Source organism: Oreochromis aureus, linkage group 3, assembly GCF_013358895.1.
Source record: "Oreochromis aureus strain Israel breed Guangdong linkage group 3, ZZ_aureus, whole genome shotgun sequence".
Lineage (NCBI taxonomy): Eukaryota > Metazoa > Chordata > Actinopteri > Cichliformes > Cichlidae > Oreochromis > Oreochromis aureus.
This window is the reverse complement of record NC_052944.1, coordinates 121156417-121162297: the sequence shown is the minus strand read 5'-3', so window position 1 is coordinate 121162297 and position 5881 is coordinate 121156417.

Here is a 5881-nt window from a genome sequence, read left to right as displayed (position 1 = left end):
ACATGTGCTGCACTTTTATCCCTATTAATACTGCCCCAGATGGCTCAGTAACCTGAGCTCTGGAGGGCCTGAAAACTTTGTCTAAAACTATGCATGAGCACTCAGGTATCGAAAATCTGCTGGCGTCCTGGATGACATCTGTGTTTAGACAATGGAAAGGTGTGGCTATGTCAGTGATGTTTTCTTTGACTGTACTTTTGGGAATACTGGTCATTGCTAGTTGTTGTATCATTCCTTGTGTCAGAGGATTGTTGGTAAAAGTAATGGCGAGGGTTGCTAACCCTGGCTGGGTTGAGGGCATCTACCAGATGAACTTACAACCCATAGAGTGGGCCAGGGAGTGATACAACATGAGGTATGGTGACATTCCTTGTTGGAATGTCAAAAGAGGGAATGTTGGGATTTAGAGATTCTTTTATTGCTGCCATATACTCTGCCTTATGATAAATGCATTAATAACATGTTCTACAGTATTATTTTATCAGTAATATTGTTTACAGGGTTCATATTGCATTGAATATGTTTGTCATCACATTCAATTTAGTCTACTTAGTGATTGAGGACGAGGGTCCATTATTATGCTTAGAGGCCCTGAAGCTTGAGTTATTACCTTAAAAGGAAGGTGTTATCAAAAAGAGAAGTTATATGTTTGTTTATAGTTATTAGAGATGTACAAGATGTACCCTTGTCTGTAAACAATGACTGGACATAATGTATTTTGACCTGTATTGACGTGTATGTGGGGTGTGATCCTCTATGTTAGGGGTCTCGCCAATTCAGTCCACGAGGGATTGGTGTCCCTGCAGGTTTTAGATGTCCTTGATCCATCACAGCCGATTTAAATGGATAAATTACCTCCTCAACATGTCTTGAAGTTCTCCAGAGGCCTGGTAATGAGCTAATCATGTGATTCAGGTGTGCTGGCCCAGGGTGGGATCTAAAACCTGCAGGGACACCGCCCTCGTGGACTGGAGATTGGGACCCTGCTCTATGCTATAAAACCAGAACTCAGTGTATTTTTGTCAGAGCAAATAAGCCATATGCTGATGGTTGTTCTCCGTTGTCAATAAACTCATCGTTTGATTGTACTTTTCTGGGCCTCCGTCGTTTGTTGTCTGGTCTACAGTTGATCGATCTCGCTTCACCCACTACCAGTAAATGCCTCTTCTTTCTTTTTTTACGACTCCGGCTCACTCGCATGTCTCCGCCCACTTCCCCATCGCTGCGGTAAGAGCTACTTTCCTTCTCTTCTCTGAAAAGAAATGTTTATTAGCTGTTTGAGGGATTTACCGAGCTTTTGTTAGTGACTTATAAATCCAGTCGAAGTATAACTCTGATTAAAGTAACACAATGAATGCTTTTTAGTAAAAAGTTGTATTATTTTTTTGCTTAAAAAACAGTATTTATGCCAAATCATAGTATTTTTGCCAAATCATAAAAATTTCTGCTAAATATAGTATTTGTGTTAAAACAGTTATATTTATATGACAAATGTGCTTTTTATAGAGAGGGTTGGTGTAAAAAGACTAAGTATAACTGCTATGTTATTTATTTATAGTTTGCATGGTTGTCTTTAAAGCCTTTTGCTGAACACAGCCTTGTTGTGAGACAACCACACCTTTGCCTCACTATAGCACAGGTAAAGCGAGTGGTGCCAAGTCCATTTAGCTCAGAATACCTCAGTGACAGGAACCTGTTTCTGTACTTTCTGCTGTCCTGTGAGGATGCTTAGGTGACTGTGTTAATTCTTCTCCATTTTAGAATACAACTTCTGCTCTGCATCTGCTCTGCACAATGTCTAACTCCCCATCATTGCAGACTGTCCTGCACTGTTTTTTTAGGTCTTGTGCACTCCATCACCAGCTCCTTGGTATTGTTGTTGAGAGAAGACTGTTCTTATTGATCCTGTCAGTTAAATAAATGTATTAATATATATTACATTTTAACATAGTAACCTTATATTTATTAATGAATTTTAACCATTATTTAAAATTCTAATAATCCTGTTTGGAATATTTATTCAATTTATATACTTCAAGTTCTGCTAGTTTTTTTCTGTAGCAAATAAATCTCATATAATAATAGATTTACATATATTTTTAACGTTTTCAATGCCAACTTTTTGTACTGGCGGGATTTCCCACTACCAGTAAACGCCTCTTTTTTTTACGACTCCGGCTCACTCGCACGTCTCCGCCCACTTCCCCGATAGCTGCGGTAAGAGCTACTTCTCTCCTTCTCTTCTCTGAAAAGAAATGTTTATAAGCTGTTTGAGGGATTTACCGAGCTTTTGTTAGTGACTTATAAATCCAGTCGAAGTATAACTCTGATTAAAGTAACACAATGAATGCTTTTTTAGTAAAAAGTTGTATTATTAAAGCGTGTTTTATGAGCTAATGCTAACAACCTAATGCTAATGCCTAGCTCCTATTAGCCCGGTGTGAAATGAAGAGGGTTCATTTGACTGTAAACTACAGTTAGTGTTGTTTTATTAGCTTCATTTGGTGTGTTAGTGTTTCTAAGACTGTTACAGAAGGTGCAGTTAGTTCTACTCCTCACAAATCAGTAGGTAGGTTAAAACAGGCTCATTCTTCAGGTTGTAAAGGTATTTAACCGCCATCTTAGAACCAATAACTGCTGAAGCACCAGGTGTGGCGACTTAATAGGAGCCTCTGGCTGATCAGCGGGAGAAAGAGTCACGTGCTTGTATGCGCGTGTGTCTGTGTTGCAGGTTAATTAAGGGAAGGGAGACTGAGGATAAAACACATAGTTAATGTAAGAACAATAAGAGTTGACTTTTTAATTCTTAAGAACTGTTTTGTGCAGTCCTACTTTTTAAATATAACCAAAATCTGGAGGTCTGTGACACTTCTCTCTTTATGGAACATGAATGAAATTAAAAAAACAAAAAAAGGGCTAACTTCAAATAAATAAAATGCAACAGTGGGCCATTAATATTATAGTATGTAGATATTTGTTTTAAAAACAACAGCATGTATTATACTAAATGATGGTGTATGCAATTGATAATATTTTTTTAGGCAGCAGAATTTGAATGTAGAGCCACCTCAAATGTTAAAAACCAGATAAAAAAACAGATATATCATTCAAGCTTTCATTTATGATTGTTGCATACTTTGAAATTGTGATGTCACCATTAGATAAAGTGTGCAGTGATAGGTGTAGCAAATAATTGCTTATGATATTGACTACGTTATCTAATAGCAGCAAAGTATTAGAGCATTATGAATGTGAAGGTTCTCAGTCATTCAGGTCATTGTACTTCAAGAAGACGTTTCACCTCTTCACATCTAGGAAGCTTCTTCAGTGAAGAAGTCCAGACACTTTCTTTCCAAGCTCCTTAGACTATTAGAGTTTAACATGACTAAGAAACTTGTGTGGCTTATTGCAAATGGATGAAACCACATATTACCTTTAATGAACATGGTTATCTTTAATAAGGTGTAGAAAAAGAAAAACAGAGGACAGTTGTTGTTTGTATTCCAGCTGTAGTAAACACAGAAGTTAACTGAATCTTTTTGACTACCGAAAGTAATGCAGTATTGACTGGCGCTGATTTGAGTTGTCTCTTTCTGTATTTTTTTGTGCTTTGTCTTTTTGTTACACAGATTGAAACAGATCTTTGGTTTTGCCTTTGCTGGTAAGTAAACAGTGATTATAACTGAAGCAATATGACACTGTCATTGTATAGCATGTCTGACAATTTACATACAGTAGTTTTGCTTTTTGTGACATCCATTTACTGATGGGCAAAAACAAATGGTCAGGATTTGTAATCTGAAGCAGCAAAGCCCGCACACAGGACCTCTGACTGTCCCTGAAAATGTCCCTGAAATTTATTAGCCCGTTTATGTCTGATTTTAAGCACTTAAGCAATGAGAAAAAAACTAAGAGAACTAGAGCTGTGACTGCACAGTGTTTGCTATATTAAAGTCAGTGTGTTCTCTATTTATGCTAGAAGTTAACATTAGTTTATTAATTATTTAGTGAATACAGTGTGTTTGAAAATTAAATAGAAATGTTGACAATAAAGGAAATATTGCAAAAATACATAAATATTCCTTCCAACAGGTATATCCTGCATTTGTGCCAACAAATATTGGTGCCTATTCTTTAAGCTTATATTACACGTTATAGCCATGTGAGACTCTGCAGCTAATATTAGTCCTCTTTATAGTACAGTAAGTTCTTAAGGGAAATTAATGATTGTACTAGTTATTTTTATGTCACAGTAAATCAGATTGCGTGTGATAAGGCACAACGGTCTAAGTCATTAAACAGTGATCTGATGTTTGAGCCACAAAGCTTCTGTGTTGGAAATATTTGGTATATCCTGCATTTGTGCCAACAAATATTAGAGCCTATTCTTTTGCACTTCTGTAGTATGAATGCTTTTATTACAGTTATAGCCATGTGAGACTCTGCAGCTAATGTTCATAAAAAGCTTGAAGAAATTGAGGATTTTACTAGTTATTTTATGTCACAGTAAATTGGATTGTGTGTGAAGAGGCTCAACTGTCTGAATCATTAAACAGTGACCTGATGTATTGTTTCCTTTCTTTAGACTGCTGATCTGATCGTCTCAAGTCTGGTAAGTAAAGGTTTGTCTGAGGTCCAGTGCTGGGAAAAAGACTTTCTTTCTTGCAGATTTATTTTGTTTATGTTTTTGTCACTTTTAAATGTTTTAAATCATCTAACAAGGATAACCTGGATAAATACAAAAAGCAATTTCACAGTGATGATTCTATTTATGAAGCACAGAAAAATCAAAAGCAGAACAACCTGGTCTAATGTAAAAAACATGTTGCAGTCTAATACCCAGTCTAATAGTCCTGATAGCAACAATTACCATCAAGCATTTACAGTAACTATTAATGACTGATTTGCATCACTGGGGGATTTTGGACAGATTTTGTTTCATTAAGGTCCAATATACGTTTTTCAAGTCATGTAAAGTTCTCAGTTTCATTGAAGTCCAGAATCTGATTAGTCTGCACCAAGAGTTTTGTTTCGTTCAGAGTTCCTTGTGTGTTTTGGAACAACTCATGAGTTTCCTGCTGGGAATCCCAAGTATGATTAATCTGAAGCTCAGGACCTGGACGGCATGATGCAGGGTCCTGAAGTAGTAAAGGAACTCTGGACCATCACAGTAACAGCATCGTGTTTGACTTAAATGCTGGTGTTTTTTTCTGAAATTCGTCTCTCACTGTAGGAGACTCAGTTTAGTGCAGTGAGTCAGCACAGCTCTTGGTGATCGTCAAGATGTTTGTAGGCAAATGTAGAAATGATTTGTGTTCAGTTCGGCCAGTCAATGTTTTTGCCTTTTTTGTCTACAATCTCTGGGATGGGCTGTGTTTAGTGGGGTCTCCAAATCCTTAGAAGTCTGTTTGTAAACCTATCTTGAGCTGCTCATGAGTAGCTGTTTAGGGAAAATTATTTTTCACATAGGGGCAGGGGGTCTCAAACTGCAGTTCTCAAGGGCCTGTGTTCTGAAGCTTTTTCCATGTGTCCATGTTACAACACACCTGAATAAAATTTGTAGGTCATTAGCAAGAGTATAGAATTTGACTTCATGCTGAGGTGACATCCCCTAACCCTACCTACTCAATTAAATTTGAGAAATATGTTTGGAAAAAATGTACTTCTAAAATACTTTTTATTTCATCATGTTCATTCACTCGTGAGTTGCTGTAACATTAAGCAAATGGTTGAATTTGCCACCTCAGCATGCAGTTAAGTGTATAGTCTTTCTAATGACCTATTAATGTTATTCAGGTGTGCTGCAACAGGGACATATGGAAAATTTACAGGACACCAGCCATCGATGACTGGAGTTTGAGACCCCTGATGTAGGGCATTG